The sequence below is a fragment of the Canis lupus genome, chromosome X, assembly GCF_011100685.1.
Source record: "Canis lupus familiaris isolate Mischka breed German Shepherd chromosome X, alternate assembly UU_Cfam_GSD_1.0, whole genome shotgun sequence".
Classification (NCBI taxonomy): domain Eukaryota; kingdom Metazoa; phylum Chordata; class Mammalia; order Carnivora; family Canidae; genus Canis; species Canis lupus.
Window position 1 is genome coordinate 61602836 of NC_049260.1, and position 13460 is coordinate 61616295.

A 13460-nucleotide genomic window follows, 5' to 3' on the forward strand; every position below is an offset into this window, starting at 1 on the left:
CTTTCTGTCCGGGAAGATTGGTGAAGCTCTTGCTTCTCAGGACCGTGCTCTCCTGTCCTGGGGACACTCGCCCCGGCCTTAGCCCGGCTCCTCGCGGGACTCCTCCCCCCTGGATGCCTTTTGTTTCTTTAATTATTTTTCTTCTGTCTTCCTACCTTGATAGAAGCGTGAACTCTTCTCACTGTAGCATTCCAGCTGTTCTGTCTTTAAATATCAGGCCGAATTCGTAGATTTTCAGGATGATTTGAAGGTTATCTAGGTAATTTGGTGGGGACAGGTGATTTGGGACCCTACTCTTCTGCCATCTTGCCCCTCCTCCTTCGGTTTTTTATTCTTGGCCATATTTTATTTGTCAAGTTATGTGGTTAAAAGACAATAAACTATTATCAACTAATACCCCAAATTAGGAAGAACATGGAGACTATAAGACATGTCTTTAAGTTAAATTATTTTAACCTTATATAACATTTGTCACATTTTCCTGGTTTTCTCACTTTGCTTTGGATTGATAAAATCTTTTTCATGAGCAGTCACTGGCCAACTACTTCTCAGGGATAGCTTGTTTCATGTTTGAAGACTTACCATGTATTTCATTGGTAGAATGATGAATAAGGCTCTTTTATTTCTAATGTCATCCTGAACTTAGGTAGAAATAATGTTCATATATATCCCAATTCATTCACCTTGATTCGATCAAAAATGATCACTCTTATTTTTAGGTAAAAAGCATATTTTAGGTGAAGCAAACTTAATACACAAAACAAGCCAGACAACTAAAAAAGAAATTGCTACTAGATCAAGCATAAAGTACTCTTCCTCCCACTGCCTAAGGGACTCAAAATTATTGAGAATGTCCAAGACACATGTATATTTTGTATGCTATACCTAAAACATGATTACTTCCCTATCAACTGCATTTTGGGCCATTTTAGATTTTGGCTTCATTTACAATATATCAATATGTATGTAAGAAATGAAAACTCCTTAGTTCATCATTCAGATTACTTGATGTCATGATACTCAACATCTGGATGACTGCAAATATCTGGGTGATTAAAACTATTACAATAAATAAAGGGTTCCTGGAGTTAACAACATTGTTGGATGAACTAATGCTGTGTTGTTCATTTAATGTTGAATTCAGTAGAGTTCAGTTGTTAGATAACTGTCAGCTGACTGGTGGGCTAAATGGATGGATGGATAATGATTTGACTGATGAATGGAAGGATAGGTAGATAACTGGATGGATAAATACATGTTTTTTCAATACATGTTGAGTAAATTCAATTTAATGTTGAAAACATTAATTATAAAATTTTGTTCAGGTTCTATAATGCATGTTATTTTATTTTGTTTGACTTTTACCCACAGATACCTCACTTACTCAATTTTTAATAATTTCCATGTAAATAAATTTGCCAAATAGTGATATTTGGCTCTTTAAGCCCTGTATTAATTTTATATGCTTGGAGTAACAAACTACCATAATCTTTGTAGTTTAAAACAGCAAAAATTTATTCTATCATAGTTCTGAAGCTCACCATCCCAAAATTAGTGTTGGCAAGGCTACCATATTTTCTCCCAAGGCTCTGAAGGAGAGTCCATTCTATGTCTCTCTCTTAGCTTTAGTGGGCTGCTAACAATTCTTGGCATTCTTTGCCTTCCTCAGTATTACTCCCATATCCAATTCTTGGCATTCTTTGCATTCCTCGATGTTACTCCATCTTTGTAATGCCTTCTCTATGTATTTGTATCTTACTCTCTTCTATTTTATAAGGATATTTGTCATTGGATTTAGGACCCATCCAGATAATTCAGGATGTCGTCTTCATCTCTACATTCTTAATTATATGTACAATGACTTGTTTTCTAGATAAGAAAACATTCACAATTTCTAAGAATTACAACATGAACACATCTTTTCTTGAGGGGGCATCATTCAACCCACTAGAAATACAAAAAGACTTTTAAACAGGTCTGTTTCTTTTTTAAGACTTTATTTTAACAGAGGAGAGAGAGAGAGAGAGAGAACATGCAAGCAGGGGGAGTGGCAGGGAGAGGGAGAAGTAGATCTCACAGAGTGGGGAGGCCAATGGAGAGCTTGATCCCAGGACCCTGGGACCATGACCTGAGCTGAATGCAGACATTTAACCAACTGCGCTACATAGGGGCCCCTAAACAAGGGTGTTTCTAAAGATTGTTATGTGCCTGCCTCAGTAAGTATAGTTAACAGAAGAGTGTTCTAATGGCTTGGTTCTTTTACTATGTAGTATAGCAGATATAGTAAAATTCTCATGAGTTGTTTAGGTCTGTTTACCCCTATACTGAGTGCTTCTGGACTAACATTACTTTTTTAGTTCTTGTGTTCATTTTGTAGAGTATTTCTGTATTATTTTCATCAGTTGTAATGTCTGTATCCTGTACTAGTATTTACTCTCCTTTTCCTATTCTAATATAATGCTTTTAATATTCTGTAATAACAGTGCTCAGTAGAAGTATTTGTAAAATAGGAGTCAAATGGTTTAGAATCATTTAAATATTATGAAACACAGGGCAAAACAAATATATATATATATACACACATATATAAAACAAATATATATGTATATAATTATATATACATATATATTTGTGTATACATATACATATAAATATATGTTTATATATAAATTTATATTTATATATAAATTTATTTTTATATATTTGTGTTTAGGTTCAATAACATAATTATACAAGTCAGATATAAAGAGACCTGACATGATAACAATTTATGTTTAAGACATAGCTTTGCAAACATTAACTCCATAGTGTAGTGTATCTATCTATAAGCTAGAAAAACACTTTAATACATTAAGAAAGATATATTTTCCACAATTAAGAAGGTGTCATTCTTGTTCTAAACCATATTAGTCAGATGAGTTTTGGAAATCACATTTTGGGACAGACTTAAAGTATCCAGAGGAAGATGACTAAATCAGTGAGAGGCTGCAAAGTATGGCTAATGAAGAATACATAGTGAAACTAATGATGGATGTCCTGGGAAGTGAAAACTGATGCTGGAGACAGGAAGGAAAAAGTATGTTTGCTGTCTTCAGAATGAAAAAATGGCTGTCACGTGTAAGAGTGAAAGAAGCTAATTCTGTAGTGTAAGAAAAGTAAGAAATAGGGCCAACAACTGGAAATTAGGTGGAGATGGATATCCAGTTATAATAGAGAACTTACAAGCAATTCTTTAATAATGGGGCAGCCTGCATATGAAAGAATAAGTTTCCCCAAATTAAAGGGGATTGAAATGAAATATAACTTTAGAAAACATGCTAAAGAAGGTTTTCTGCTATGGAAATATTACATCTATAAGGAATGCTAGAAGAAATAGAAATAGAAAACATGCTAAAGAAGGTTTTCTGCTATGGAAATATTACATCTATAAGGAATGTTAGGTCTATGAAGATTCATTAATAAGTTAGCCTTCAATCACGGTGAAATATGCATCTAAATGACAGAAAGAGCTCTGCGGCCATGGTCATTGGCTTTTCAACCTTCCAAAGTATGTGCCACTTTCTTTCTGTGTTTTCTTTTCCTATTTGTTTGCCCCCCTTCCCTTCGTCTATGCCTTAAATCACTAAAGGTTTTCACTTGTAAACTTCAGGGGTAAAGAAAACATTGAGACTTGATATAGAGATTATCCCCACCCTAACTTATCTAGTTCTATTTCTCTAACTATTAATTGTATGATCTTAGGCAATTTTCCAAACTTGTTTGGATTTTATTCCTTTCTGTGTAAAATAATCTAAATAATACTTACCCTCCTTTTTGTTGAAACAGTATGCACATGTGTAACACATCTAGGTATTCAGGAAAGACATACAAATTAGCATCCAAAGGAAGGCATTATTAGTTTCTCTCTCAGATGTGAGTAAAATTTTGGCAGTTTTAACAAATTGTTTTCATAGGAAGCTCTCCCCATGTAGGTGTATGTGTGTAGTAGGGTGAGGGAGTAGACTTAACTCAGTCATTTATATTCCTACCATTCCTGAATATGTCTCCATTGGTAATTAAATTCATTTTATTTTCCTTGGGGCAAGAAGTACTCTCCAGAGGCAGATGAAATATTATGTTAGAAAACACTCTGCATCACTTGCCATCAGGGAAATACAAATCAAAACCACAATGAGATACCACCTCACACCAGTGAGAATGGGGCAAATTAACAAGGCAGGAAACAACAAATGTTGGAGAGGATGCAGAGAAAGGGGAACCCTCTTACACTGTTGGTGGGAATGTGAACTGGTGCAGCCACTCTGGAAAACTGTGTGGAGGTTCCTCAAAGAGTTAAAAATAGACCTGCCCTACGACCCAGCAATTGCACTGTTGGGGATTTACCCCAAAGATACAGATGCAATGAAATGCTGGGACACCTGCACCCCGATGTTTATAGCAGCAATGGCCACAATAGCCAAACTGTGGAAGGAGCCTCGGTGTCCATCGAAAGATGAGTGGATAAAGAAGATGTGGTTTATGTATACAATGGAATATTACTCAGCTATTAGAAATGACAAATACCCACCATTTGCTTCAACGTGGATGGAACTGGAGGGTATTATGCTGAGTGAAGTAAGTCAATCGGAGAAGGACAAACATTATATGTTCTCATTCATTTGGGGAATATAAATAACAGTGAAAGGGAATATAAGGGAAGGGAGAAGAAATGGGTGGGAAATATCAGAAAGGGAGACAGAACATAAAGACTACTAGCTCTGGGAAACGAACTAGGGGTGGTAGAAGGGGAGGAGAGTGGGGGGTGGGAGTGAATGGGTGACAGGCACTGGGGGTTATTCTGTATGTTGGTAAATTGAACACCAATAAAAAATAAATTTAAAAAAAAAGAAATATACATACAAAAAAAAGAAATATTATGTTGGGAATGAGAAAACAATCCCATCTTCAGAGCATTGCTAACATGGCTTTGTAGCTATTCAGGAACATGTGGATAGGTTTCCAGGAAAGTAACTTCTGAATGAAATAGTTACAATGACCTCTGGGAAGCACTCCTCACAGACAGGACAAAATGACACATTTCTTAAACAAAAACAAAAACAAAAAAACATGGACTCTGGGCTTTCTCATGAACCACACAATACAGCTACTGGCCTCCTATACTGGTGAGGTGCAAAAGTTTGTATAAAAAACAGTGGCTTGGGGCCCCTGGGTGGCTAAGTGGTTGAGCATCTGCCTTTGGCTCTGGTCTTGATCCTGGAGTCCTGGGATTGAGTCTTGCATCAGGCTCCCTGCGCAGAACCTGCTTCATCCTCTGCCTATGTCTCTGCCTCTCTCTGTGTGTCTCTCATGAATAAATAAATACATTCTTAAAAAAAAACACAGTGGATTGACCTCACAGCAGTTCACGGTTTATGGCAACGTGAAATACAAACTCAGCACCTAGACTCACTGTTTTCAGCTGGCTTCCCCACCTGATGCCTGGGAACTATGTCACACTCAGGCACCCCTGTTCTTCTTGTGACCCTGGGGATCCTGAGACCACGCTGTCCCAACTAGGATTTCACTCCACCTCACCACCTGAGCATCTTTAAGCCAGGGAAATTCTCCACTGTAGCAGACTTCTAAAAGTTCTGATTTTGCACTCCAGTCAAGAAATGGGGAGAACACATGAACAGGCATTTCTCCAAAGAAGACATACAAATGGCCAACAGATACATGAAAAAATGCTCAGCATCACTTGGCATCAGGGAAATACAAATCATAACCATAATGAGATTCCACTTCACACCAGTCAGAATGGCTAAAATAAACAATTCAGGAAACAACGAATGTTGACAAGGATGTGGAGAAAGGGGAACCCTCTTATGCTGTTGGTGGGAATGCAAACTGGTGCAGCCACTCTGGAAAACAATATGGAGGTTCCTCAAAAAGTTGAAAATAGAACAGCCCTATGACCCAGCAATTGCACCACTAGCTATTTACCCAAAGGATGCAAACATGGTGATTTGAAGGGGCACATGAACCTCAATGTTTATAGCAGCAACATCCACAATAGCCAATATATGGAAAGAGCATAGATGTTCATAAATTGATGAATGGTTGTGGAATCATGAGTGTTCCATATATATGGAATTTTAAGAAACAGAAGATATGAACATGGGGAAGGAAAGTAAAAATAAAATAAGATGAAACAGAGAGGGAGGCAAACCATAACAGACTCAACTATATGAGACAATTTTATATTTTGAGTTGAGGAAACTCAACTATAGGAAGCAATGAGGGTTGCTGGAGGTGATGTGGGTGGGGGGGAAGGGGTAACTGAGTGATGAAAATTAAGGAGGGCACTTGAAGTAATGAGCACTGGGTGTTGTATGCAACTGATGAACCACTGAATTCTACCTCTGAAACTAATAATACAGTATATGTTAATTAAATTGAATTTAAATAAATAATTTTTAAAAACAGTGCCAAGTAATGACTTGCTAGAGAGTTGGCTATGTGAGTAACCATAAGGATGATAGTTGGCATTTTTCAGGACACTTAAACAACTAAATATCCACTTAAACAATGAACCATAACTTCTCACACATCTAGCTAATTACGACTTAGGAAAGGTATATTGGAAACACACAAGAATTCCACATATGAGTGAAATAATATGGTAGATCTTTTTCTGATTGACTTATTTTGCTTAGCATAGTACACTATAGCTCCATCTACATCATTGTAAATGGCAAGATTTCATTCTTTTTGATGGCTGAATAATATTCCATTGTATTTATAGACCATATCCTTTTTATCCATTCATCAGTTGATAGGCATTTGGGCTCTTTTCATAATCTGGCTATTGTTGCTAATGCTGCTATAAACATCTGGATGCATGTATCCCTTTGAACTAGTATTTTTGTATCCTTTGGGTAAATAACCAATAGTGCAATTGCTGGATCATAGGGTAATGTAGAATTTAAGAAACAAAACAGATGAATATAAGGGAAGGGGGAAAAAGAGAAGGAAATAAACCATAAAAGATTCATAAGTATGGAGAACAGTTGATGGAGGGAGGTAGGCAGGGGATAGACTAAATGGGTGATGGGTATTAAAGAGGGCACTTGTGATGAGCACTGGGTGTTATATGTAAGTGATGAACCAATAGATTCTACTCCTAAAACCAGTATTATCCAATATGGTAACTAACTAGAATCTAAATAAAAACTTGAAACAAGCAAAATGTGACACAAGGAAAATAAGAAAGCTGATAGTCTTCAAAACTTACCTCACAGACAATAGAAAACCATGATGCTAGAATTTAATTTCATGGTCTTTGAAACTGTCACCTAACCATGCTGGGATAAAAATGCTACAGAGAAAAGCTAAAATTATTTTTAAAAGGTAACCAAGGGGTGCCTGTGTGGCACAGTCTGTTAAGCGTCTGTCTTTGGCTCAGGTCATGATCTTAGGGTCCTGGGATCAAGTTCCACATCAGGGTCCCTGCTCAGTGGGGAGTCTGCTTCTCCCTCTGCCCCTCCCCCTGCTCATGCTCTTTCCCACCCTCCCTCCCTCCCTCTCTCTCTCTTTCTTTCTCTCAAATAAACAAATAAAATCTTTAAGTAAAAGGCAACCGAGAGGAGCACCACAAATTTTCTAATTCCTTTGAGATCCCACAGAAAATTCAGGGCTTAGCTAATCAAAATACACAAAGAACAATTCATCCCAGATTTCTCTCTGATAACATATCATGCCAAAATAAAAAAGGCCTGCTATTCAAGTCTTGTTTGCTCTAGGACAACCAGGCTGATACTCTGAAGGTATCTAGGAAGAATATATAAATCTTTGAAGAAATGCCAATGAAAGAGAGAAGTAGGATTAATTTACTCAGAAACAGCTGGAAAGTAAGTACTTGTCTTCTCACTTTTAAAGTAATTACACCATAGAAAAGTGGCCTCAAATGGGCATGTAGTACTTGCTAGCTTCTGTATCTGATATTTATCACTATATAATTATTATCACCCTACAAGTTATATGACACTCCAGAAACTACCATATTTGATTAGAATTAGTAAATTTGGGGGTTGTTCTCAATACCCCTAAGTCATGATCATCATTTTATAAGTAGTCAACTAGGAGGAAGAAAAAATAATTTCATTTTGCCTGGAGAGTAATATAGATTTGATGATGATAGTGGTGGTTGTGGTGGTGATGGTGGTCTATAATATTTATTGAAATTGTATTATCTTTCCTTAGACAAGTTTTAGGTATTATTTCATTAAATCCTCATATAACTCTCTGAGATATAGGACCTATTACTGTAACTATTTCATAGATGAGAAGATTGAAGTAAAAAATATTAAGTAGTTTTCCCCAGGTTACACAACTACTAACATGTGGAGTTGGAATTAAGATCCTATGCAGTCTGACTCCCACAACTGTAAAGCCTCCTTACGTACTGCTAATAATTGGATGAACCAGGACTCAAGAACAAGTTCCTAACTGAAATGCTAATGTTTTTTTTTTCATTCTTTCTTATTTCCCACTACAAAGGGCTTCTTGCACCATCAAAAAGTTGGGCAGCCACACTTGTAAAAAATTATGGGGAAACGGGATCCCTGGGTGGTGCAGCGGTTTAGCGTCTGCCTTTGGCCCAGGGCGCGATCCTGGAGACCCGGGATCGAATCCCACATCGGGCTCCCGGTGCATGGAGCCTGCTTCTCCCTCTGCCTATGTCTCTGCCTCTCTCTCTCTCTCTCTCTCTGTGACTATCATAAATAAATAAAAATTAAAACAAAACAAAACAAAACAAAAAAAATTATGGGGAAATGGATTGTGTCTTTGTGGAAATAGGTAGGCAGCTGGAGCCTTAAGATAACATAATTTGATTATGGCCTTGAGCACTCAGACCCACCCTTTTAAGCCAAGGGTAAGTTTATAGCCGAGCAGCTGAATCTGTTTGAAGGAAAATTTGAAGGTGGCCCTCCTAGCCCTAATTACAATTTTACAAATGCAAAGGGTTATCACTTGCCACTTCTGGAGGAGGCTGGAGTTAGCATTCTCTTTACAAGTTGGTTTCTCTATGTCTCATTTCATAATCACTTGAGTGGCTGTTTCCATAGACACCCACACTTCAGTTTCCCAGCTTAACCACATTCAAACAAGAATACAGGCCTTGGTTGCAGCAGCTGTGAACTGTTTTACCATGTGTCTAACAGGCATGGCTTATCTACTTTCCTCTATGTGTGCAACAGAACAAGGGAGTTCAAAAACAGCGATAAAACATTACCTGAAAGACCCTTAGGAGTTTCAAAGCTAATGAAACATATTTGATCTATATGAAATGAAGCAAAATCAGAAAAAAAGGAGGCATCAACTTTGTTTTGTTTTTGTTTGTTAGTTTCTTTTGGCCCTTGGCTTTTGGGGGAAGGGTGTGGCAATAGTGTCTGGTGCTAGTCTGTTTCACAAGTATAAAATGAAAGCACATACCTTTATTCTTTATCTGAAACAGAGTGTAGGTCCCTGTAGACCCATAGGGTAGGGTAGTGGAATGTGGAAGTCTGTGTGGGCACTGAAGGAAACCTAAAACATAAGCTAATAACATTTGAAGGCCACTAGGCTGTGTTTAAATTTGAAGTTGTACTAACAATGAAAGAAAATAATTGAATTATGTTTAAATGCATTGCCTCCTGAGAATCTGGGAAAATAATATTGTAGTAAAAGTTTCCATATAGATAGAAAAAGGATAAGAATCATCTTAAAAATTTACTTTTGTGCAAAAGATAAATAGTAAATTTGTCAGTTGGCTTAGGAACACCCAGTACACAAACCTTTCTGGTTTATGCACATGCCACTTGACACAACATATATACAAACATACCTCACATTGAAGAGTACTTTGAAGTTCAATGTAACCATCCAGACAAATATTCTGAGCTTAGATGAAACCTGGTAACAAAAAGGGTAGGATGAGAAATTCTATGTCCTAAAATAGTGATAGCAACCACTATTTCAACTCATATAATCATCACAACTACCCAGTGATATAGATTCTGGTTATTACATTATACAGATAAGGAAAATGAAGACAAAAGTATTAAATGATTTGCTGAAAGTCACACTGCTAATAAGAGGCCGAGCCAAGATTTGGCCTTAGGCAATTTGGTACCAAAGTCTGTGGTCAAAGTCAATAACATTGTAGTTATCATGTGGAAAGAAGTGCTCTGAGCTCAGATGGAAAAAAGTGGGTGCTGATCCACCCTCACTTTTCTTTCTTCAAAGCATCTAGGTCTTTTTGTGAGTTTCTGTTCTATGTCACTGGGTAGGTGGGTGGGAATTTAGTGGTAGAGATATTTTTGGTAGGGAGGGATGTGTGGTTTAAAAAGTAATCACTATTTGATGAGAAAATGAACTCTTTGTAATGAGCTCAGCAGAGACTCTTCCTTTCCTTTAGCCTCTGTTAAAATAGTGCATGATCTTGACTTTGCCCTAGGTTACATTTCCTTAAAAAGAGAAACTATGTTCCGTGTGATTTTTGGACAATATTCTAACCAAAAATTCAAAGTTTTCCCCCTTATTATTTCCTGGTTCATAAAGAGAACATAGTCATATAACGCCTTCTGTTATAATTTGCTGGAACTGAGTTTTTACCGTAATATTTATATCTGTGGTTGAGATAGTTAATGCATTACCTTTTTATGTAGACAGATTAAATCACTCTTTATGTAGCCAGTGTGTTTCATGTTCTTCTGTGATCAAGGAATCTTTCCCTAGCTAGTTGAATCTCTACAAATGGAGATATTTTTCCACTCGTAAGACATTTGACAAGCAAAAGTTTGTTACCTTTCTTCCAACTCCCCTTCCAGATAGATTTAATCTCACTGAATAGACTCTGGGCCACTGGAAATGTGTGAACTAAACCCACCAATGCTTTCCTTTGAATACTCACTTACAGAATTACAGTAGAACCATAGATTAGTCAAAGAAACTACAACACTCTAAACATAGGCCATTATGGTAGTCCTCTTACTCATATTAATTACAAACACTATGTACAAAGTATTTAGAATAAGTTGGCTTTGTCTAAGGGCCAAATATATTATTACTATTAATTTTTATCTATGTTGTTTTATTTAATTGCAAGAAATAGGGATAACTGAGAAACTATTGAGGTATTATCTATTTTTTATGTATTTATGAGGTTTTAATTGGGACCTAAAAGAGGAGTAAGGAGGAAGAATTTTAAAGGTAGCATCATATAGCATTAGTTAAGCATAAAAGGTCGATAATAAGCCCATATAAATCAGTAGAGTTTATTTATGGCTTTGGTACAGGGGGCAAAGAAACACCTCTGGCACTAAGGCAAATTCCTTTCATCTTTTTTTTTCTAGGCACAGTCCTGGGCTTGATTATTGGTGCTGAGGACTAGTAGGTGAGCTATTAACCTAAATGAGCAGATTTACAAGCCTCACAGTTAACAAGGAGATTTGCCTTTAGGATTTATAGTATATGAAAGTGGATACAAGAGTAGTAAATGGATCAAATTAAATTTCCCGGATAAAGTATTTAGAATATTTCCTGCAAAAGACAATGGCCACAGGAGAACCTTGAATGGTAATGTATTAAAGTCGGAGCTATCAAAGCAACAATATGAAAGTTGTTTTAAGTCTGATAGCACCATTTATTTTTTTTTTTTTTTAAGACTATGAATTTTATTTTATTTTATTTTATTTTTTTAATTTATTTTTTTATTGGTGTTCAATTTACTAACATACAGAATAACACCCAGTGCCCGTCACCCATTCACTCCCACCCCCCGCCCTCCTCCCCTTCTACCACCCCTAGTTCGTTTCCCAGAGTTAGCAGTCTTTATGTTCTGTCTCCCTTTCTGATATTTCCCACACATTTCTTCTCCCTTCCCTTATTTTCCCTTTCACTATTATTTATATTCCCCAAATGAATGAGAACATATAATGTTTGTCCTTCTCTGACTGACTTACTTCACTCAGCATAATACCCTCCAGTTCCATCCACGTTGAAGCAAATGGTGGGTATTTGTCATTTCTAATAGCTGAGTAATATTCCATTGTATACATAAACCACATCTTCTTTATCCATTCATCTTTCGTTGGACACCGAGGCTCCTTCCACAGTTTGGCTATCGTGGCCATTGCTGCTAGAAACATCGGGGTGCAGGTGTCCCGGCGTTTCATTGCATTTGTATCTTTGGGGTAAATCCCCAACAGTGCAATTGCTGGGTCGTAGGGCAGGTATATTTTTAACTGTTTGAGGAACCTCCACACAGTTTTCCAGAGTGGCTGCACCAGTTCACATTCCCACCAACAGTGTAAGAGGGTTCCCTTTTCTCCGCATCCTCTCCAACATTTGTTGTTTCCTGCCTTGTTAATTTTCCCCATTCTCACTGGTGTGAGGTGGTATCTCATTGTAGTTTTCATTTGTATTTCCCTGATGGCAAGTGATGCAGAGCATTTTCTCATATGCATGTTGGCCATGTCTATGTCTTCCTCTGTGAGATTTCTGTTCATGTCTTTTGCCCATTTCATGATTGGATTGTTTGTTTCTTTGGTGTTGAGTTTAATAAGTTCTTTATAGATCTTGGAAACTAGCCCTTTATCTGATATGTCATTTGCAAATATCTTCTCCCATTCTGTAGGTTGTCTTTGAGTTTTGTTGACTGTATCCTTTGCTGTGCAAAAGCTTCTTATCTTGATGAAGTCCCAATAGTTCATTTTTGCTTTTGTTTCTTTTGCCTTCGTGGATGTATCTTGCAAGAAGTTACTATGGCCGAGTTCAAAAAGGGTGTTGCCTGTGTTCTTCTCTAGGATTTTGATGGAATCTTGTCTCACATTTAGATCTTTCATCCATTTTGAGTTTATCTTTGTGTATGGTGAAAGAGAGTGGTCTAGTTTCATTCTTCTGCATGTGGATGTCCAATTTTCCCAGCACCATTTATTGAAGAGACTGTCTTTCTTCCAATGGATAGTCTTTCCTCCTTTATCGAATATTAGTTGCCCATAAAGTTCAGGGTCCACTTCTGGATTCTCTATTCTGTTCCACTGATCTATGTGTCTGTTTTTGTGCCAGTACCACACTGTCTTGATGACCACAGCTTTGTAGTACAACCTGAAATCTGGCATTGTGATGCCCCCAGATATGGTTTTCTTTTTTAAAATTCCCCTGGCTATTCGGGGTCTTTTCTGATTCCACACAAATCTTAAAATAATTTGTTCTAACTCTCTGAAGAAAGTCCATGGTATTTTGATAGGGATTGCATTAAACGTGTATATTGCCCTGGGTAACATTGACATTTTCACAATATTAATTCTGCCAATCCATGAGCATGGAATATTTTTCCATCTCTTTGTGTCTTCCTCAATTTCTTTCAGAAGTGTTCTATAGTTTTGAGGGTATAGATCCTTTACATCTTTGGTGAGGTTTATTCCTAGGTATCTTAT